We start from the raw sequence: 23,876 nt of genomic DNA on the forward strand, positions 1-23,876 counted from the left end.
GAGCTGAAAAAAGCAAAATCAAAGAACGAAAAGTAGGTTGATCATTTCTGTGTTACTTTGATGGGGACAGGGAAACAAGAGTTGGAAAGTAACTAACATCATTTCATATTCCTTCTTTTGTGTAAGGATTGACTTCACCATGGCAACTGAAGATGATCTGTTTTGGAAATCTGGCTGCTATTTCTCCACTTCTGATTTCTTGAAAGATTGGTAAGCAGATTAGTTTTCAGTTTGTGACTGGAAGTTAGCACAAGTAATTGCATTTTGATTTTTAGCCTGCTCTGTTGGGACCTAACATGGCTTAGTCCTGAAATTTTTATTTAGCGCGTACAAGTGACATTGGCTGAAGGGTCTGACGTAATCCTGAGCAGGGTAGTCTAGCTCACTGTGCAGGGACCAGTCCATTGCTCTATCGTTCAACCTTCTTTCTATCCACTCACTGGTTGTTCATTCATCTATCATCCCACAGATCTTCCTCTACAGGGGTCTATGTAGACCCCTGCTATGGTCTGAATGTTTATGTCTCCCCAAAATTCATATCTTGAAATCCTTTGGGAGGTTGATGATGGTATAAGGGCAGAGCCCACAGGAATAGGATTAGTGGTGCCCCTTATAAAAGAGCCCTGAGAGATTCCCATACTCCTTCCACCATGTGAGGTTACATCAAAAAGATGGCAGTCTATGAGGCCAGAAAGTAGGCCGTCAGTAGACACCAAATCTGTTGGCACTGTGATTTTAGCCATTCAGCCTCCAGAACTGTGAGCAATAAATTTCTGCTGTTATAAACCACCCATGTTGTAGTACTTTGTTATAGCAGCCTGCGAGGACCAAAACAGAACCACAGTGGTGAAAGGTCTAGTCTTGGGGTCAGAGCACCTGAGTGGGGGGTGCCAGTATGATCTTGGGCTAGTCATCTATCTGCTTCATGGCTTGGATTTCAGCCTTCCAAGGATGATATTTGCACCTGCATCATAAGGAGCTGTATAGATTAAATGAGTGAACTCACCTAATAAAGTTTAGCACAGTGCCTAATCCATGGCCAGTGCTTAATAAATGCTTCTTACTGTCATTTCTCTACATCACATGTGGGTAATATACCTCAGCAGCCATCACAGCTGCACAAGAACACTCGTGGCACTCAGAAAATCATTTTAGGTCTGGAGCACTCTTAGGTCATGGGACAAGAGCAAACAGGCTTAAGGCCTGAGACGAGCACAGTGTTGTCTGGGAAGCTCACTGCTGCAAATAGCAGCCACCTGTGGCTGGACAGCAGCACGTCCTCCCTCTGCAAAGAGCAGCCAGGATGTAGATGAGAAAAGGGACAGATGGGCGCTGTTCAGAGTCAAGAACATGAGGCTGTGCAGCAAGTCTGGTTCAGCAGGTAGAAGAGAAGGAACTAGCACATTTCAATACAAATGTCTTTTTTTTTTTTTTCAAGTGATGGCAGCAACCAGCCTCACTGTCACAAAGGACCTCAAGGGTAGATGTCTGAAGTTATGACTAATGAGCCCACAGTTGTCGATCTACATAAACCATTAGGACTCAAATAAATCATGGTTCATCTGGGAACTTAAAATTTAGATCCTACTTCTGAGAGTCCAGCATAAATTAGTATTTTTAAGTTAAATCTGTAATTACCTTGTGAATCACATAATTGTATTACACTCTGTTTTTGGGTTATTTGTTAATTTAAGCCATTTAAAATGTTTCACAGTGTTTATAACCCTACTAATCCTGCTAGAGTATTTTTTAAAATTATTTTTTATTAAGTCAGAGACTTTGAAAAGGAAGTAAAACAGGCTGGGAATTGAGTCCCTTGAAACTTTATAATAGTTTTACAAACTAGACTTGAGTGCTATGGGTTGAATTGTGCCTCCCCCAAAGACATGTTGAAGTTTTAGCCTGCAGGAGTTAAGATAGGAGGAAATAGGTTTGCTAAAGATGTGATTAGCTAATCTGAGGTCATGCTGTTCTAGAGTAGACCCTTCACCCAATATGACTGGTGTCCTTACAAGAAGAAGAGAGACAGAATAAAGACAACCACATGAAGAGACAGACACACAGGGGAGAAGACAGTCATGTGATAACAGAAGGAGGGGGCAGAATAACACACCTACCAACCAAGAAAAGCCACGGATGGCCAGCAAACACCAGAAGCTAGAAAAAGAAGGAAAGATTCTTTGCTATAGGTTTCAGAGGGAGCCTGACTGACCCTTCCAAACTCTTGATTTTGGATTCCTATTTTCCAGAACTATGAAATAATAGATTCCCTTATAAGTTACCCAGTTTGTGGTATTTCACTACAGCAGCCCTACTGTTCAGGTTACTTTTCCCTCTGTTTTCACATGTTACGTTTGTCTCCCCTCACCAGGCCGTGATCGAGACGGGTGTTTTTTTCCGTCTGTAACTCAGCACACAGTAGGTGCTCAATGAATGCATGTTTGAGCAAATGAACCTCTGAGATTCACCTTGGTTGCAGGTCCACCATGGCATTGGCCATTAGTGTTGAACTACTTCCCAACTAACTAGATACATGGAGATGCCAATGTGAGAAACCGGGCCAGCAGTAAAGGGACCTGGAGGACACTGTGGAACCAGAGGACCCTAGGATGGCCAACCAGCTTTGACCTTAGATCTGCTCCTTACCTCTGAGCAAACTTGAGATGTACCCTTGAGCTCTGCATGCTTTTTAAAGTTAAGTTATAGATAAAATTTGCCTGAGAAATTAATCCTTAAAATTGAAAATGAGTACATTTCAATGATATGGTCACATCTGAATTGATAAACGCTTTAACTTGTGTTTCTGCTTCTTCATACACTATGCCCACATGCATGTACACACACACACACACACACACACACACACACACACACGTGTGGTGGGTGTGGGTACAAGTCTATGATATTGGTGCCAACATCATTTAATTTGATACAGTTTGACCTTTACAAATGAGCTAGTTGCAACAAGTTGACTGAAAATAATCAAGGTATCATTAGACATGTCACTATGAAAATATATGTATATATATGTATGTATATACAGAGAATTATAAGAAATAATAAAACAAAAATGAAGTCATTAAAGTTTATGCATTTTCAGAAATATCATTTAAAATTCTTCAAAACTGAGTAACTTCACAGATATCCAATTTATGCCTCAATGGAAGAAGTTGTGGGGTTTTTTTTATTAATCCTTAAATGCAAATTAAGTTATTTCTAACAGAATAATTGTGACTTGAACATGGGAACCAAGGAGTCAATCGAAGACCCATGCTAAGAGGACCAGATGGGAAAGGGAATGACTATGTGTTCTCCACCATCTGTTTTCCATTTTGCCTGAAGAAAGAGCTAGAAGATCCAAGTTCTCAGTCACCAAAAAGGGCAGTACATCCTGCCACCACATAAATACCCTTCATATCCAGTACACGGCGTCTCTCTTGTCTGGTATGGTCTAAACAATACCATGCAGGAAGCTTGATGAACTCTGACTCATCTGGATGCAAGTGTCTAGATGTCCAGGCACAGTGTCTTAGATGGACGTTGGTTACACTGGGGCATTCCTTCCTCTGAACTGGCACTCAGACTGTCTACCTGCCAAGACACAGGAATTTCAATAGCTTGCTAAAGCGTTAACGAAACTGTGGTTTAAGGCAGAGGCAGGTGACATGACATCAGCTGTCGGTATAGACCTGGCATGAGCAATTTTGTTCACATTTACAAACCCCTCACCTGGAGGTTTTGGGACCATGAACTTTGGCGCCCTGATGGTTGTAAGGAGTTCCCTTGGGGTATACCAATGGCGGCTTACAACAGAATGGCACCCATTCCTTTTTATATACTGGACTTTTTCTCTTGAAAAGTAAAGCAGCAGTTTTTTATTTTAATGCATTATAGCACAGATTTAGTAAATAGTTATGGAGTAACCTAAAAGATTCAAAGTACATGTGCTTGGTGAATTTTGGACTAGTAAGGTGCTAAATGACATCACTACTTATGAATGCAGGCCAGGCCAAAAGGACCTCATCCACAAAAGCTGTGGGAATAGTGACTAGGTGGCTATTCCACGTGTGCCACCAGGGGAAGAAAGAGACCAAGTGCAAAGAACTCCCAGGTCTTGAGGTCCCTTCATGATCTTTAACTGCTTCATGTAACCAGGGACACCAAACACACAAGCAATCAGCTCCCCAACCTGATGTAGCTTGAGCCAGAGGGCCTTGCAGCTGTGTGGGGGACAGCAGACCCAGGTCACAGTAATGGAGTTGTAATGCCCATCACCATCAGCTCATGTGGAGTCCCTGCTAGAGACCCACACTCAGCACTGCCAGCCATGTCCTGGGCAGCACTCCTCTCTGTGCTATTTAGGCTGAGGCGACAGAAGACCTCCCAGCTGCCTTCCTGAACCCCAGGGGACCCTGGCAAAACTGAAGTTATCAGTGTTCCCTATTTGCTAGCCAAATGGGTTCCTGACTCTGTAGCCATGGCTAGTTTGCAATTCTCAAAAACTGAATAAAAGTAACACTTTTATTAAGTTATTCTTAGTATGCAAGTTCACACTCACACACACTCACACAGAACCAGGAGATATGATCAGTACAATGAGACCCATAGGCATGTGAACCAAGCTTGTGCTGGGGACAGTGGGTAGCACAGCAAGTATGACTGCCCACAAATCCAAGCATTTTTCTAGCAAATAATGCCAGCAAGGTGCAGTGCCAAGGGCATCGTGATGCCTGAATACCATGTGCAGGCCTCCTGGACTAGCAAGAGAGACAGAGCAATATTCTAACAGGGAAGGACGAGCTGTCTAGGAGAGCCATGTGACAGTGGAGCATCATCTGAAGTGAAAGGAGAGAGTAAGCTGACCACCCCAGACAGAGGAAGGAGCAGACCACAGGCCCTGAGGGACAAATGTGCTTGACTGACCCAAGTAAAAGAGAAGCCAAGGAGGCTGGAAGGGGGATAGGAAAGAGAGGAGTCGAGATTGCTTTTGGGAGCTTTTGAGTCAGGGATTGCCAGCTCCATGCAGCATGGTCACATCAATAGTTCTCAGGAAGGATCTTACTTCTGAGGACTGGGCAGTGTGTGTGTTCGCAGTCTTTTCAGGGATGGTCAAAGAGGCAATTACATGCAAGAGTAAGTTCAGATCCAAGTTTCAGATGCCATGGAGTTAATTAGAAGTGGGCATCACTCTGCCCAAAATTCTCCTCCATTGCACTCCTTCATCTATCCAACTCCAGACTCACTCTTCTTATTGACTTCCTAGTTCAATTTTTATTCCTTCTGTAATTTGTTTTTAAGTACTGGAACTTGCCCACACTCCCTTCTGGAAAGTGCACATCCACTGGTACCAGTCCATGCCAACCTCACCACACCACCGTAACTGGAAGAGGAACTTGAGACCAACAGAATAGTGACTTCTTCCTCTTTGCTTTTAAAGATTTTATTGAAAGAATGACTTTGGAGGATCATATGGGAGCAATGTCTGTATGACATAATTACCCAGCTTTGCAAATACTTTTAAAATAAGCTGAGAGGCAAAGCAGAGGCACTGGCATCAGATCTTTCTGGGTTCTAATGCCAGAAGAAAATATAAGGGGAGAGGAAAGGAGGGAGGACACAGGGTTATCTCCTCCTTCTCCATTGTGAATTCTGACCTTGAAAGCATGAGATGAACTGGAATGCTTTCCAATCTCCTTCCAATGTCACTAACCAGCTACCACACCCACCCGCTTTTTCTCTCCTCCCCACATGGCCTGAATCCCCACCTCCCAGTGGTCAAAACCACCACCACCACCACCACCAGAGAGGACAGAGAGATGATAAAAGAAGCAATTTTTTTCCCTGTTACGTGTGGACTGCTCTGAGAACTGAAATAACACTCACACTGCAATGGAATCCAGTCTTTTCCCATCAGTCCTCTTCCTGCCCCTCCAGGCTCACCCTCCCCCAGTGACTATGCCCCAGTGCCCTTGGCCTTCTTGCTGGGAGGTTCAGGCTTCAGGCTGAACCTGTGGTGCTGGCTGTCCAGGACACTCCTTCCCCAAAGACTCACTGAACTCTCTTCCGCCTGACCCACAGCTCGCTGTCACAGCACTGCCTCACCACACCATCCGCTGCCTGGCTTGGGTTCCACCCACGGTGCTCAGTAAGATCTGACCTTTGGCCATGTATTTATGTGTGGGTTTATGCTCTGTCTCCCTTCCAGGACACCGCCATTTGAGAACAGGGGCTTCTGGAGCTTGTTCGTCTCTGTGAAACAGGTCCTGATGTAGGAAAGGTATACGATAAACTTGAATGAATGAGAACAAAGATAAAGTTTTGAGTAGCATACAGTAGAAATGATTATTTGTGGTGTTTATTTTAGAAATAAGGAAAATGAGGTCCAAAAAGGTAGAGTGGCTTCCTAAGGTGCATAGCTAGTTAGCAGCAGAACTCAGGGCTAGAAGTTTGGGGTCTTGACACTCCACCATGTCCACCGCTTGCACCCTACACCCAACTGCCTTTGGCTCTTTTGCGTACTTTCTCTCTCTCTCACCTTGTCCTAATGGACCCCAAGGGAAAGCTCAGTAAGTGGCCTCTTACATCAATAGTCCAAGTTTGAGTCAAGAAAGCAAGTTAAGAGCTGCGGAGTGAGCACCATGCACTACAGTCTGCAGGGCAAGACAGGGATTTCACCCGAACTAGATCAATAAAGACCTGGGCATCAAAGAGGCAGAGAAGGTGAGGGCCTTTGCTAAGATGGCTCCACCAGTCAGCTGCAGTGCTGACACCAGCCCCATCCTCCTCAGGGCGAGGCTGGACTCATGCTAGACTGCCCCATACTAGGCTCCTGGTGTCCGCTCAGTGTCCCCTTCTCTGGTGGACTGAAGCGACGTGCAATCTCTCAGGTTTCTATCAAGCCGCCCCGACTTTAGGGCAGCAGCCCCACTGCTGATTCAGGGTGTTCTGGGGACTAAGAAACGTCAGGGAGGGGTACTTTCTGGGATGACAGTTCTGAGTACTCACCATCTGAGGACTCCACAAACTGAGATGGGCCCAGAGCACTTTCCCGAGTCCTCAGCCTCTCTCAAGGACTCGCAGAGAACACAGAGCAGCTGGATGCTCCCAGATGGAGGTCATTGGCCTTTAAAATTAATAAGCTCAGGCCAGGTATGGTGATTACACCACTAATCCCAGCACTCAGGAGGCTGAGGCAGGAGGATGGCAAGTTCGAGGCCAGCCTGGGTTACACAGTGAGTTCTAGACCAACCCTGCCTGAGCTACAAAATGAGCCTCTATCTCAAAAAACAAAAATAAAAGCAACACCAAACAAATAACAAAACAAAACAAGCTCAGGTAAGCACTTACCAGGAGTGGGTATAAACATTCATGCCCCAGTACCAGAAGTAAATAAATAGCTGGTCGTGAAGCAGCCTTTTTTCCTTCCTTCCCTACCACATGTGCACACTCACACACAAGGACAAAAGTTTTTACTTTTTGGTCAGAAGTAGGCAATCTCAGAGTTGGAACTAGGAAACAGGGAACATGACAGAGGATGAATTAGGCAGAATCCAAGCCTCTCCCAATGGCAGATGGAAGCTCAGGGGAGGGAAGGGAATGTTAACAGAGAGAGGCTTCTGAACTATAGCACTGCAAAAGTCATGCCCTGCTGGGCAAGGCAGATGTGACTATAGCTCGAAGTCCTCTGATTAGGAAGGCAGGGGACCTCAGCCTCCCCCAGGGTCCTTCCACCCCTAAGACTCTAAGACATCTTGAAATAGCTTGCTGACTGTCTTCTTGTGTTGAGTCATTTTGCTGAATCACCATTTCCCAAAGTCACTATGACTCATCTCAACTTTTATCTCCCAATCCCAAATGTGCTCACTTTGAATTTTTAAGAAAGAAGATAATCTTGTAAAAAGAGAAATTTGGATTTGCTTTTCAAAGACAACTTACATCTATTTCTCATGTTTTATCTTGCTCCTAAGGCAGAATTAAAAAGCATGTCACTATGGGTAGTATGCTTAGAGCTTGATGTTAAAATGTCCTCAAACCCAAAGTTAAAACTGATGTCCAGTTTTCTGAAATAGCTAAGTAAAACCTTCTGTTGAACTAAAGCTCAGCACCTTGATTCAACTTGCACCTATCTGGGACTTCTTCAAGGAGCAGGGAAATATTTGCCATTGATATTGTAACCCTGTGTGACCTTTAAATGGTTACTAAGTTTCTCTGATCCTCAATTTCCTCATGTGAAATATGGAAATTGAAGAGTACTTACTGTATAGTTACCATTAGCATTAAATTACACTGTGCATGTGCCACACTTACTGCAATAGCTGGTGATGGAAAATAGTCAACAAAAAGGCTAGCTACCATTTCAACAATTAGCAGTAGCATCATCTTGGAGATCTTGTTAGAAATTACTCCTGGAGAGGGGATACTTAGAAACTTCGTGGGCTCTCTATTCTCTAAATTTTTAGCACTGGAATAGCACAAACATTCCATGGTCCCAATGTCTTCCTTGTGTGGGGGGTGTCACACAAACTCCCTGGGACAAGTAGCATTTCCTACACTTACTTGTGTGCTTGATGGGTCAGCAGCTGTGGCCTCCCCTGACAGCTTGCTAGAAAACCATCTTCAGGGCAGCTTCCCCACCTTAGCAGGGGTGTGGTCAGGGGAAGGTGTGGGGGTTATATTTGCTCCGTCTATTTTTAAGTGGACATTAGTGATAGTAAGTTCCCCCTTAAAATATTCTGACTCCTCACTTGGCCAAATGATCTCATAAACTTGGTGTGTTTTAGGTGTTCTTGGGCAGGGAATACAAAATCAAGGGCGTTTTTCTAATGGTATGTGATATGCCAAGAAAAAATGGCTATCTCACTATGTAGAGGAAACATGGACTTTAATTAGATGAATCCAAAACAGCTCTGTATTGTTGTGTTCAGAAAATTCGCTGGATGTTCCTCTAGCACCCATGGCGTTAGCTAACATATAGTTGGTATCCCAAACAGAATTGATTCATTGAAACATTGTAGGGTTTCCTGTTCTCTAAAGGATTAAGTCCAAACAATTTACCCCAAAATCTCAGTCCTACTATAATTTGGTGTTTCTTCAGACAGGATACATACAGCAGAGAAACCCTAAATTAACTCTGCCTTAAATTCCCTCTCATCTAAAACAAGTCCAGAGCTATACAATCTCAGGTGAGTTGTAAGCATTCTTAATGACACAAGCTTCCCCTTTTCCTCTCTGTAAACTTGAGCAACTGGTATCCATTCTCAAATCACCCACTAGTCCAAGATGGCTGTGAACTGCCAATCATAGATTGGTTCTAGAATGGCTCCCAAAGGCCCATGTGTTAAAGGCTTAGTCCCAGCCTGTGGTGCTGTTGGGAATTGATATCTGAGTGGGGTGCTGGTAGCTCACACCTATAATCCAAGCTTATTGGGAGGATGGTGGTTCAAGGCAAACCTCAGGCAAAAAAGTTCATGAGACCCCATCTCAACCAACAGCTGGATGTGGTGGTGTGTGCCTAGCATCCCAGCTATGGCAGGAAGCTTAAAATAAGAGGATCATGGTCCAGATCAGCCTGGGCAAAAATCAAGACTCTATCTCCAAAATAACCAGAGTAAAAAGGGCTGGAGGAGCAGCTTACGTGGTAGAGTGCCTGCCTAGCAAACGTGAAGCCTTGAGTTCAAACTCCAGTACTGCCAAAAAGAAAACAAAACAAGAGGGGCGAGGCCTTCTAGTCACTGGCGGCATGCCTTTAAAAGGGACAGCAGGACTCTGGACTCTTCCTCTCCCTCTCTTTTACTCCCTTGGCATCATGAGGTGAGAGTCTCCAACCTACCACATACTCCCACCTTGATGTGCTGCCCCAGGTCTAGAGCGACGGTCCAATAAGACATGGACGAAACCTCCAACACTGTGAGCCAAAATAAAGCTTTCCTCCATGTAAGTTGATTGGGCATTTGTTGCATTAACAGTGAGCTGACTGACACATCATCAGCTCTCCAAGTAGCAGGAAAAAAGGGAGAAATGAACATGTGCCTCCCCAGAGTCCCCTAGAACACTTCTGCCTCAATCTCACTGACCAGCATTCAGCTATGTGGCCACACTTCATGGGAAAGAGGTTGGAAAATGTTACCTTTAATTCTGAACAGCAAGAAGCTCACCTAAAAATCAGAGTTGGCTTACTGAGAAGGAAGATCATTGAAGATGCTGGAGTAGGCCAGAACTCAAACTCCCTTCCAGACTAGTCACTCACTTTCACCTACCCTGCCCTACGAAGAGGCTCCACTTCCCATTGTGCCCTTGCTCTTGCTGTCTTGGTTTAAAGCACCTCCCAGCTCCTCTTTGCTTCTCAGAGGCCTCCTCTTTCAAGGTCCCTGTCAGCAACTTCCCTGCCGCTGCCACCCATCCCCCCCACACACACACAGACACCTGATTCTATTTCCCAGGAAGTGACAATCTTTGTTGAAAATTTAACTCTAAAATGACAGTGTGAGTCTGGCTGGCTTAGAATTGATTTTATTTTCACAAAGTTCCTGGCACAATAGCTTCCTTACTTATTGCAAATATTCCACACGTATATTTAGCTTTATTGGTGATAGATAAGAGCTGGACTCAAGAGTTGGTAATTATTTGAGCTTGTTTAACTCCCGCTGGTCCTATGAGTAGAATCATGAAACTATGGTTTCCCCAACCCTCTTTGGACAAATAGTCCAAAATGCTATTAGCTCATCTCAAAGGACTATGGAGATCATGGGAGTGGAAAAATTCACATAAACTTTATGCAGAGCATTAAAAATGTTATATGCACTATTTGTAGATGAACTCCAGGTCATCCAGAAAGTTTTTTTCTTTGTCTCTGTTTAAGTTTTCAGAGTTTACTGAAGCTCATAGAGTTAATAGCTAGAAAAGGCATTAGGGAGCAAATAAGGAATTTTATCTTCCCATTATGCAGATGGGCAAACTGAGATAAACTGAGACTTGAGATAAAATGTCTTGGTCAACAAAAACCAAACTAGGAGGCTTTCTCTAGACATGCTGCAGGCTCCTTGCCATTACACCACATCACCAGGTTACGGAATCTATGTTTTCTTCTCTGAAAACATCAGAGATAATTAATGCCTCCATCAGACCATTTTGCTACCTATTGTGCCTCCTTGTTGGCAGCCCAGGCACAGACTTTCCAAAAGAGCAAGGCCTGATTTTGACATGGAGACCCCAAATCTGAGCTTGGACTCCCTTTTTACCTACATCCTGGATGTCTGGAGTGGTCCCAATGTCTAAGGCCACAAGCCATTTTCATTGCCATATCATGTTTATATTTAAAATTTGCCACTGTTTTGTTTTTCTCTTCTCAGATCTGCCCATGGACTAAATAGAGAGGTGACATCAAACAGTTGGACAAACATAGCTGTCTGAAGCCACCCCAGTGCACTCTGGGAGGACAGTTGGTTCAACTCCAGTAACTGAGGAGGTGGCTCACACTGAAAGGTCATTGGCCACCAAATAACCAGCTTACCCTGAGGTGTCTGAGATGTGACAGTTGTTTGGAGACAATGACTGCTGGTTTTACCCAAGAGTTTGCTTGTTTCTTGAAGTAACTGGAGACTGCTCTGACCAAAAGCATATGCTATTTATTGGGGCATGTGGTATAAAATGAAAATAGATTGTGTCTCTTTTGAAGAAGAGGCTGAGAAAGACACTGCATGTGTGTTGGGAAGGGGTACATTTTGTTTTGGAAGAGCATCCACTCCTCCTTCTCCACCTGGATGAGGAAGGGGACTGGTACTTTCAGGGGACAATGAGAAGTTGGTTTTGGACATGGCCCTGAGCTCCAAATAATGTCTCCAAATTATTTCTCTCCAGAGGACGTCATGGGCTGAAATCTCAGCTAAGACAAAAACTCTTCTACAACAAATGGAATTAACTATAAAACAATGTGGGAATTCAAAAATGCTCATTCTGAAAGACTCTGAACAATGTCTCCAACCAGACTCTTAATATGAAATGGAGTTTATTGAAAAGAGGAACGAACTCTAATGTTTTCTTAAACTTTTTTTTTTGGTGGCACTGGTGCTCAAACTCAGGGCCTTGTGCCTGCTAGGCTGGTGTCCTACCACTTGAGCCACTCTGCCAGTCCTGTAAAGTCATCTAATCCACTCTCTTAGCTGCACACAACATGCCTATGAGATAACTGTTTAGTGCCTGCTTGAGCCACTCCAGGGTCTGGGATTCCTCAATTCTGTAAGGCAGACTTATTAGCCATGCCCTAGATTGGTTCTGTAATTGTTCAAGAAATCTTCGAGTGATGAGGACTCAAAAAGAAAAGAAAGAATGAGATTCTGCAGTCTTGTCACTGAAACAATTCTCAGCAGAGGAGTTTCCATGGTTCTCTCCCTGGTTGCCTCTGAGGTTCACCTAGTAATTGAGTTGAAGCCTGTGCTTCTAAATATAAATACAGATGTCTCAACTGTCTTGTCCAAGAGTAGGACAAAAGTCGAGGGCCCCGTTTGCTACTGAAGAGGGTTACATTGAAGAAGCCTTTGAAGAAATCTCTCCAACACTAGAAGCCCTCTCTACCAAGCTTCTGCTATCTTTTTCCTGTCTCAGATAGAACCAACTATTCTTTCCTTCATATTCCCAGAATGGCTTCTGAATGTTCTCCATGGCACAAGACCTCACTCAGTGATACACCAGTGCTGGCTAGTACTCGCTGGTGAGAACCAATTATTCTTTAATCTCTACCACTATCTGAAAGTTTCAGCTATTCTCTACAAAATACAAATCTGAGGAAACTAGTCATTTTAGCTATTAAACCATACTATTAAACTATAGAACTTTAAGACAGTTTGTGACATTGTAGAATGACTCAGAAGATAATTGGATCAGAATAGAAGATAAAATAGGACTGATAAAAGCAGCATTTTGAATCAAGGCAAGAAAATCAGTTGATAAATGGTGTCAGGACTCAGTCAATTAGAAAATTTTTAAGAAGTTAGATATCTGCTTTGCATCTTACATGAAAATTAATTCCAGTTGAATCAAAGATATAATGAAATCATGAAAGTATAAGATGGAAATATTCTTGGGGATGAGAAAACACCTTCTTTAATAAGATACACCCCAGAAGTCACATAGAAGACTGGTAAATTTGCTATAAAAATTTCACATTAAAATGCCAAGAACCAATGAAAAATTGGCAAGAAAGTTTTGCAATATGTATGGGTATGCAGTTAATTTCCTTAGCATACAAAGCACTTATACAACAATTTAAAGAAGGAATCCAATGTTTTTAAATGAGGAAAAAGCTGTGAATAAGCAATTGAAAGCAAAAGAAGAAGGAGAAGGAGAAGGAGAAGAAGGAAGGAGAAAAAATGTAAAGGATCCAATAAACAAGTGATAAATTGTCATTCCTCACCAGTGCTTGGCTAATGTTAAGTAATTTTATAAAACCTAGGGCATGAGGGAACAGTCATGTTTTTATGAACTGCAATTTAGTTGTCTTCAAAATATAAACATCCCTGGACCTAGCAATTCCATTCTAGTTACCCTTTTATGACTCACAGAAATATCTCCTGTGAGATTTGTAACAGAGGGATACAATAGAGGAAGCAAAGAAGTGAAATGAAATATCCCTCAGTGAGAAACTGGGCTAACAAACTAAGGTCACCTAACATGGAACACACACAGCTGTTGAAACGAGCAGGGTGGATCTGTAAGGGTGAGTAGAAAAGACAAGTAAGATACAGTCAGTGAAAAACACTGTATCTGTGTAAGTCAGCTTTTACATAAGCTGACTTATGTAAAATGTATCTGCATGCCTGTATACTCATAGACACTACTGCAAGAAGGCAAACTCTTAGCAGCAGTTACCATTTATTTAAATTTTAAAATATGCATAGGCAATACCATGCCTCATCTATGGATTCGCATGTACATATGCTATGTATGTATAGAAAACAAACATGAAAGTGAGGCAGAATGATGTAGATAAATTTAGAGATAAATGGGTGGATAAGAACCTTTAAACATACATTAATGTTTTATTTCATTAAGAATATATGCATAATATTCTTTACAAATATTTGAACAGGGAAAAGAGAGACTCATTTGACTTGAACACTGACTAACTCTATAAAATCTCTTAAAATAATCAGTGATACAATGATGACTCACTTTTTTTTAATGTGCAAGCCTGTTGTAAGTGCGGATTAACCTTTCCTTAGAGATACTGGATCTACTCATGGAACATTCTTGTACTGATCATTCTTGTTTACCAGATTTTCTTCTTCGTGCAGTCTGAGGGAACAGTTGTGCTTTCGTGATGTGTCTCTGTTTGTTGTCAAACAGCAGCTGATATTTTATTAAGTTACCGGTGTTCTTAGTGCTGAGGAAGGAGCCTCGTCAGCCCCTTTACTTCCCTCACCCACCTTGGAAATCTCTCACTAAGATCACCGAGTCTTTTGTGAGTTCTTGGGTCTCTAACAAAGTATAACTTGCAGATTTTAACTGAAATTTGAGGGGAGGGGCCCCCTATTTCCTGGAGAAGTGAAAATGTTAAAATCACTCACTCTGACCTGCAGGCTGGGTTCTTGGAGCTGCACTACACAATTCTCCTGTGATTATTGAAATTTGTATCTGCTTACAAATGCCCACCAGCGCCCTTGGAAGCCGTCCACGTAGAGTGATTCAGAATCCACCACCCTGATCACTCCATTAGAGCAAAGAACAGGGCTTGATGACTTCCCACTAATTGCCAGTTGATCCTTCTGATTCAGGAACTTACAGTGACAGGAGATAAAGGCACCCAGCAGATGAAACAGAACAGTCAAGTGTAAGTGGGAGGTAGTTTCTGCTTTAGATACCAAAGTACATCTCCTCGCATGATACACATTTTACTCTTATAGAATTAAAATGGAATTTCAAATATGCATAATGAATTTTTCTCCCAAGCACTGTATCATGGATATGATGGTGGATATTATCGAGTGAGTGGCTTACATTTAAAAGTCACTCTTTAGAAGACAATCTTCCTCCTCCAAAACCTGGAACAAACTCATTTCAGTAGATGGCAGCTAGTTCTAGTGCTCCAAATGGGAGGTAAGCTTGCTGCAAGTTAGCTGAAGGAAGTTTTATAGAGAGAAAAACAAATCCTCCAGATAACAGATATCTAAATTGAGTTAGATAAAAAGGATAGAGCGCAGAGTGGCTATAATAATGTAGTATATACTTCATAAAGAATTAGAAGAGAGGAGGGCTGGGGTGTGGCTAGAGTGGTACAGCACCTGCCTAGCACATGCAAGGCCTTGAGTTCAAATTCCTGTACTAATAAAAAAAATAGAACTACAAGAGAGGAGTTCAAAGGTTGCCAACACAATGAAAGGCTGGTAAGTGTGAAGCCCTGAGTTCAAACCCCAGTATCTCTCTCAAACACACACACACACACACACACACACACACGCACATATATTTTTTCCTTTGAGGTGTTTTTTGTTTTGTTTTATTTTTTGGTGGTCCTTGGGTTTAAACTCAGGGTCTTGCACTTGTTAGGTAGGCACTCTATCTCTTGACCCATGCCCCCAGACATTTAAAAAAAAATCTGCATTATATACTGCTATGGTTGAAAGTTAATTATCATCATGATAGTATTGAGAGGTAGGGCGTTTAGGAAGTGATGAATTTATATGGGTGGAGCCCTCATGGATGGGACTAGGGCCTCAATTAAAGGGCTTGAAAGACTAGACTCTCTCCAGACATCAAACCTGCAGACATTCTTGCTTGGACTTCCCAGCTTCCCAAAACATGAAAAATAAATTTCTATTGCTTATAAGTTACCCAATCTGGGATTTTTGTTATATCAACACAAACAGACTAAGACATCTCCTCTGCTTCCAACAAGTCCCAGGAAGAGCCCATTTCTGAGTGCTCTTGGATGGTGTGTGGCAGTTCTATTCTGAGGCTCTGCTGCCAGAGGCCCCACCAGCAAGGGTAGCCACCTAAAAGTCTGCTGCTCTCTGCAGGTGTCTACAGGCAGGGACTTTTGCATAAATGTCCACCTTTCTCCTGGTCCAGGGGCCTTACTCATCCACTTGGGGCACTTTAGGTCTCCCTAACATTTGAGATGACAGTAGGAAAATGAAGCTTCAGTCTCTGTCAACATGGCCAGTGGCTCAGCTCTTCACCACCACTCTCAAAACAAGTCTCTTCCTCTAAACATCTGTATCATGATTGTCATTGTCATCACCATCATTATCTAACTACTAGTATGTGTCAGCCTGCAAGGCTGGCACAGGAATTATTAGCCAGCCACATGTGACTATGGAGCACTCGAAATTTGGCTACTTCAAACTGTGATGTGCTCTAAATATAAAATACACAATGGGTTTTGAAGACTTGGTACAAAAAAAGTAAAATACCTTTAATAATTTTTATGATTACATTTGTGATAATAACATCTGGGACATATTGGGTGTGTTAGTCAGCTTTCTGTTACTGTAACAAATACCCGAGACAATCAATTTACAGAGAAGAGGTTATTTTGGCTCACAGTTTTAAAGGTTTTAGTCCAAGATCAGTTGGCCTGATTGCTTTTGGAAGTGTGGTAAGGACACACATCATGGCAGGGGGTACATGGTAGAGAAAAATTGCTCACACCATGGCTTAGATGTGAAAGAGAAAGGAAGAGGAGGGGCTGGGGCCCCAGTGTCCCTCAAGGGCACTCCCCCATGTCTGGAAGAACTCTCACTAGGCCCCACTTCTCAAAGGCTTTTACCAACTCCCAAAAATGCCAAATCTTTAACACATAAGCTCTTGAGGGGCATTTTGGACACCAAATGATGGCACTGTTAGCCAGGCATGGTAGTGCATGCCTGTAAGCCCAGTTACTTCACCAAAGGAGGAGAATCACAACATTGAAGCCAGCCTGGGCAACTTAGCCACACTCCATCTCAAAATAAAAATAAAAAATAATTTAAAAAGGGATGGGGATGTAACTCACTAGTGGAGGATTTAATACCCAGTACTAAAGAAAAACAAAACTAACCAACCTATTGCACTGGAAAAATAAAATGTATTATTAACATTAATTTCACTATTTCTTCTTACCTGTTTCAATTTGGTAGTAAGCAGTATGAAACGTGCTCACATCAACTTGCCATTAGACAGCAATGCTCTTGACTGCCACTCCTCTCTTTTGGGAACCATTCTTCACCTAGATTTCTATGATCAAAAAGGCATTCTAATTTAGTTCCATTGTTGTTTTCTCTAAAGGACAATCCTCTGAGTGCCTGGAAGCTAGTAAAATCACTTAAATTTGTTTTACTTAATTTTAAATATGAAGCAATAGCTTCATATGGAGATCCCAGGTAAAATCATGTCAGATAGCAATTCCCCAAGTTCTCCTAAGTCAGCTCAAGGAAGAGAGGAGTCAGAGTTCAGGGTGCTTCCTCCAACTAGACAAGCCATCCCAGCACCTCATGAGATTGAAAGCCAAATATGAGAAGGGTAGTAACAGGGAGAGTAGGACAAGGAGGAGGAGGAGGGAAGGAGGAGGAGACGTCAACATTTACTGTCACCGAGTGCCATACACCACACAAGCACTCACGTAATCCTCACTTGGGATCAAGGACATTGTTCTACTGGGATCTCCAGCAGAACAAGAGAAACTTGCCAACTTGCCCAGGATTAGTCTGTATGAAAACCTACGGTCTTCTGAAGTATTTCAGTAAGCTGGACAGAAACCTGTGTGAAGACCAGACCCTAGATGACAGAATGTCCAGGAAAGGCTTACATCAATTGGGTGTTATCTGTTGTTGGTGTATGAGTCAGATGGCACTGTCACACCTGCTGATAAACTAATTAAGGCAAAATTTAAGTTGTATTTGGTTGTACCATTTAATTATAGAGTATTTACTCAATTCATCACAATTACATGATTTTGATTGAGATATTCATTTACTCATTCATCACTTATCTGACGTATGCTGGCATTGCCTTGTAAGGCACCAAGGATACAAAGATTCATGATCTCCAGACCCAGGTAGATCCTAGAAGGGGAGGAAGGGCCTTTCTTCCTCTCTGCCCTCTCAATTCTAGAGACTCCAAGCAAGGCTAAATAATGGAAGCCATTGTTCTGTATGACACAAGGACATCCTCAGCACATGGAAAAGCTTGTGTCAGCAGTTGTGCAACATTCCCAGCTTGTTTTCTGGATTTTCTACTCTTAGTCCCACATGGAAGCTTCACTCTTCTTCCTTTGCCAGTTTTAGGATCAAAGGTTCCTCTTTTCCATATCTAACAGTAGGCCTGTGGGCCACTGATGCCTAAGGCTGAGACAATTGGGGCTGAACATTTGGGGAGTGAGGCAGACATTAGGACCCAGGAGAAGGGGAAGAAGAGGCAAAGGACCAACCAGGAGGGGAGCTAGGACTTGAGAGAGCTATGCTCTGTGCAAGGAATCAGGATTGGCTAGGTTGCAGGAGCTTATTATATGAAAATTTAATAAAAAAAACTGTTTAATAGATTTGATTATTTTTTCCACTTTAAAAATTAAGATATAATTTATAAACAGTAAAAATTACCTTTGTTAGTGTACATTCCTGTGAATTTTAACAAACATAGAAATGTAGCCACCACTACAGTGAAGATGTAAAACAAGGGCTGGGGTGCTACTCAAGAGGTAGAGCACTTGCCTGACAAGTGCAAGGCCCTGAGTTCAAACCCCAGTACCACTCCTTCCCTCCCCCACACAAAGCAGAACAATTCCACCACCAAAAATGTTCACCATGTCACTCTGTGCTTAACCCTTCTAGTCACCCCTAGCTCCTGGCATCCACTGACACATTCTCTGTCTCTATAGTTTTACCCTTTCAAAAATATATCATGGAATTAAACATTATGGAGTCTTCTAACGAACAAATCTAAACTCATTTAAGGATATAATTTGGTAAGTTCTGAGGTATGTATACACTCCTGAAGCCATCATTATAATAAAGAGAGAATATATTCATCATCCCAAAAAGTTTCTTCTTGCTCCTCTGTAGCTCCTGCTTTTACCACATAATAACTTTGATATACACACATGTCATGTGTGTCAATAGTTGCTTCCTTTTTTGGCTGACTAGTATCCCACTTGAGTTGCTTGGGAGTTTTGTTGAATTTTGAGTTCTTAATAATCTAGACATTAGTTCTATTATAGTTTGGATATGAAGTATCCCTTAAAAAGGCTCATATTTTGGAGGTTGGTCGTGGCACTATTCTGGAAGGTTTTGGAAATGTTAGGAGGTGGAATTTAGTTGGAGAAGGAGGTCACTGGGAACAAGTCCTTGGGGGTTTCGTGTCCCTGACCTCTTCCTGCCTCTCTTCCTGCTTCCTGTCTACCATGAGGTGAAGAAACTCCTCTGTCATACACCCCCACCACCATGGTGTTCTGTTCAATTGCATGGAGCCAAGCAATCCTGGATCAAAACTGTAAGCCAAAAAAAAATTAATTAAAAAAATAAATCTTTCCTCTCAAAGTTGTTTATGTCAGATATCTGACTACAACAACAATAAAACTGATGGATACAAGTTCCTTATAAGATACTGATTTGTCATTATCATTTTCCAAACTTTGTGGCTTAACTTTTCATTTTCTTGTTTATATCTTTCCAAGAGCAGAGTTCTTAATTTTGATGAAGTCAAGTTTATCAACATTTTTCTTTTATGCTTCATATTTTGGTAATATATGTAACAAATCTTTGCCTATTCCAAGGTCACAAGGATTTTCTTATATGCTATTACAAAGCATTACAGTTTCAAGTTCTACTGGTAGGTCTATACTCTGTTTTGAGTTTTTTTTTATATAGGATGCAAAGTAGGGATCAATATTCTTTAAAAATAGTTTGTGTGAGCTCAAGTTTCACAAACACTATAATATGTTTTCTTGAGGTGCTAGGTTAACAAGGGAAGGGAAGTAATAAGGCAGTACCAAGAAGGAGATGTGAAATTAAGAGAAGTTAACTTTTTCTTTTTTTTCCATAGGGAAGAAAATTGGATGTGGTTTTAGATCACAACGAGCCACTTGAGAGAGTGAAAAGCTAATCGAGATGCTCCCCGTTGGAATGGAAGCTCCCTCAGCCACCTTAATTGTCATGACTGTATTCTCAATATCAACCACAGAGGCATGTGAACATCAGACACTCAATAAATAAAATGTTTTGGGGACTAGAGGAGTGGTTCAAGTGGTACAGCACTTGCCTGGCAAGTGTGAAGCCCTGAGTTTGAACACCAGTACCACTAAAAAAGAAAAGAAAAGAATGTTATTAATGCATACACCACATCAGGGCAACACTTTTCCATTATGCTGTAAGAGATAAAAATCTCACCCCAGCCAAAAGAGTGACATTTTAATACCAAGCACTTTGGAAAGTTCTTGGGGTTAGTAAGGATTTGTGGGAAGACATTTTGAATAAGTTGTCCTCTTAGAAATGCCCTTCACACGCCATCCTGTGGGCAACTGTGTGAATGTCTGCCCCTAATTGCTGAGATATTTTTCCCTTTCTTAATACTATTCCATGGGTCTAATGAAGGAACTTTGAAAAGTACATACTCAAATCATTGTGTCCCAGCTTGTTATGGAGAAGTGAGATATTCTAACTTACAATTCTCTTGAACTTCTCTTGAACTCTTCCCAGAATCCTCTGCTTAGAGTTGTTGGGCCATCACCTGTCAAAGACACAGAGAGGATCAGGCACAGCCTGTGAGGGGATTATTTCGTTATCTTACACAAGAGGGATGCTTTTGGAACCTTGGTTTTGTTTATGCAAAATCACACATAGAATGGATCATTTTTTTAAAGTCTTAAGATGTAAAAATATTTGGCATATTTTCTCATTTCCTTACTTTCTATACCTGTTGTTTTTTTCTATTTGCATTGAATGCAAACTTGTTTCCGCCATGAGTCAGCTAAGCTGAGAACATTAATTCAAATCAACATCAATGCCTCTCTAATACTATGAGCTCCATACTGGTATACTGAATTCACCTGAACCAGTTAGAAAATGTCAAATTAGTGGAGTAAGGGCAGAGCATATTTGTTGTGATGGAATAAATTACATGTGTGAAGGTTAGCTTACTGCAGTGTGTATCAATCCCCTGCTTACAACTTCCTAATAACGCTCCACTGGGTTTAGAGTAAAATCCCAAATTTTTCATAATTTATATGAACCCAGGTTACGTGGCCTCTCACTGTCTCTCAGACTTCACCTTCTCCCACAGATGCTCCAACCAAACGGCCATTGTTTCCTCAAACACACTAACTCCAGTCCTATCCGAGCCCTTGGAACTTGCTATTCCCCTCTGAAAGGGTCTAGAAGCCCCAGACCCTCACTTGTTGGCTATTTCTCATTGTTCAGGTCATACCTGACTCAAAGACTTGTGGAATTTAAAACCTAAAAAAATCTCTTGAATATGTAATTTTTCCTTTGAGCCAATTGGCTCTTTAGCCTCATCTTTTGTCTTACCTTCTTATCACAGCTGCACAGTGCTGTCCACAGATACTACTTTTGTTCTTCTAATAGACGGGATTCCTTCATATAGCCTTATCTTTTGCATATGCTTTTTCTGCATAAAATATTTCCCCCATTCTTTACCTCATTAATTTCTTTTAAGACACAACTCTAACGCCACCTTTCCTAAAACCTTTCTTGATCTGCCCCCCAGTCTGAACTGAGTTGAATGTATCTCCTCTCGTGGCATTGTAATTATTTACTAATTTGCCCATCTACCCCCCATGACAGAGCATGCAGCTGTTCCCCAAGTTCCATCTTCTCATTGATTGTAATACAGTGGTCATGGGGCAGGGACTGCCCAGTCAGTGATTACACTGCATCTAGGGTGGCCATATGAGTAGCTCTTGACACTGAAATGTGAGCAGAAGTGAGGCATGCCACTTCTAGGGCTGTGGCCTTTAAGAAACAGATGTACCTTGCTAGAGTTTGGATCTGGAGAATCCCCCACAGGCCCATGTGTTACAGGCTTGATCCTTGGCCCATTGAACTATTAGAAGGTGATGAAACCTTTAAGAGGTGGGGCCTAGTGGGAGGTCATAGGTTATTGGAGGCATGGCCTCCAAGGGAGCTGTGGAACCCTGATTCCTTCCTCCCCCCTTTGCTTCCCAGCTATCATAAGGTGAGCAGCTTCCTCCACCATGCAATCCTGCCACGATATACTGCCTCTCCACAGTCCCAAAAGCAAGTAGGCCAATCACCCATGTACTAAAGCTTCCCAAACTGTGATCAAAATGAACTTTTCCTATTTTTAAGATTAAAAACAAAACTTTATTTTTATTTTTATTTATCTATAGTATTTTGTTACAGTTGTGGGAAGGTTACTAACACAGACCTCCTTCATGTTCTCTGTTCCCTTCTTTAGGCTTGACATGGCTGACAATAAGGCTTTGGGGGTAGAAGAGTCACAAATGGGAAGAACTGGCCATCAATCTGGAACACTCACTCACCCTGGACCATTATTGGAAAAATGCACAACTTTAAGAAATCTCTGATTTGTTTGTGCTAAAGGAAATTTGTTAAAAATCAAAGTATTATTTATTCATGTGTAAAACTGGAAAAATGAGACCTGTTGAAACTATTCTAGGAATGGGAGGCGAGGGGATAAAGGAGAATGAAGGAGGGGGTGAATTCAACTATGATATATTGTAAGAACGTTGGTAAATGTCACAATGTACTACCAGTACAACAATAATAATAAAAAATAAAATATCTAATTCAAGAAAAAGTATTATTTTATAGATAAATAGATAAATCTATAGAAAATGAACCAGTTGAATTCATTAGCATCTGAATCCTTTAATGAGATTTTTGTTCTTAAAAACTGAAAGACTCTGAAAGTTTACTTCATTTAGATGGTTTGAGTATTTGAAGAGTAAAAGAGTAAAAGTCTAGACAAGTAGAAAATCTGTAAAAACATGAGGAAGTTCATCTCAGAGTTGTTGTCTATTCATTTTTCAAACAATTACCTTACAATTAATTTTAACCCCATTGTTATTAGATGGGTGAAAAATTAAAAACACCTGCATACAGACCATTATTAATTAAAATAATGCAAAATTACAAGTAAACATCCACTGAAATAATACTACATCACTGCTCTGCTAAATCTTTAAAAAATGATACATGGTATACTAGTAACTTGCTGCAACAAGATTGCTGTAACAGATTTGTATTAAACACTTTCAGCAACCGATTTTCAAAAACAAAACAGACTTGAACAAGGAATGGAGTTTCATGAGTTCAAACCAGGAGAACCTTTCAAAAGTTTGACGTTTTAAAGAAGGAAAGAAATGTAAACACTAATCATAAAGGTGGAAGGAAGGAAAAGAGGGAGGAAGGAAGGGCCCTCTACTTAAGGAGAATGCTATTTACAGGGCTTAGAGACCAGTGGTGCTGAATTAGGGGAAGTAGGAAGGAAGCAGGAGTTGGGGTGTGGAGGAAACAAAGTTACTTTCTGGCGTCCACATTACCTTTCAGACATTCTCTGAACAATCGCACAGGCAACATGAGTCTGCAGGCTACATGGGTCTACAGACCGAAAGATCAAAGATGGAGAGGGAAGTTTGGTAGAACCCCGAATATCTTGCAGTAGCAACGAGTGGTGGTGTTTGTAGGGAATACCCTGAACATAGAGGTGAAAGAGCCATCAGTAGGCACAAATCAGGCAAAAAAAAACCAACCTCTCAATTAGAAGAACAATGCTTGCTACTGATACCTAATAACACAGAGAGATGCTCTGGCACTTTTTAATACACATAAGTCTTTGGGCCGTTCCAAAAGTAAACAGGTCAAACATTTGATTACTAGAAGCATATTTCTTATGATTCTAACACTGCA

General features: G+C 41.7%; 1 long non-coding RNA gene across 1 annotated transcript; it reads left to right on the plus strand.

Moving 5' to 3' along the window:
- Positions 1–13,552: 13,552 nt before the first annotated feature.
- LOC141422570 (uncharacterized) lies at positions 13,553–22,739 on the plus strand. The gene is made up of 3 exons (XR_012447208.1): positions 13,553–13,711; positions 20,011–20,150; positions 22,402–22,739. It is a non-coding gene; the product is annotated as an uncharacterized lncRNA (long non-coding RNA).
- The last annotated feature ends 1,137 nt before the right edge of the window (positions 22,740–23,876 follow it).

This window comes from Castor canadensis, chromosome 4, assembly GCF_047511655.1.
Source record: "Castor canadensis chromosome 4, mCasCan1.hap1v2, whole genome shotgun sequence".
NCBI classification, from domain to species: Eukaryota; Metazoa; Chordata; class Mammalia; order Rodentia; family Castoridae; genus Castor; species Castor canadensis.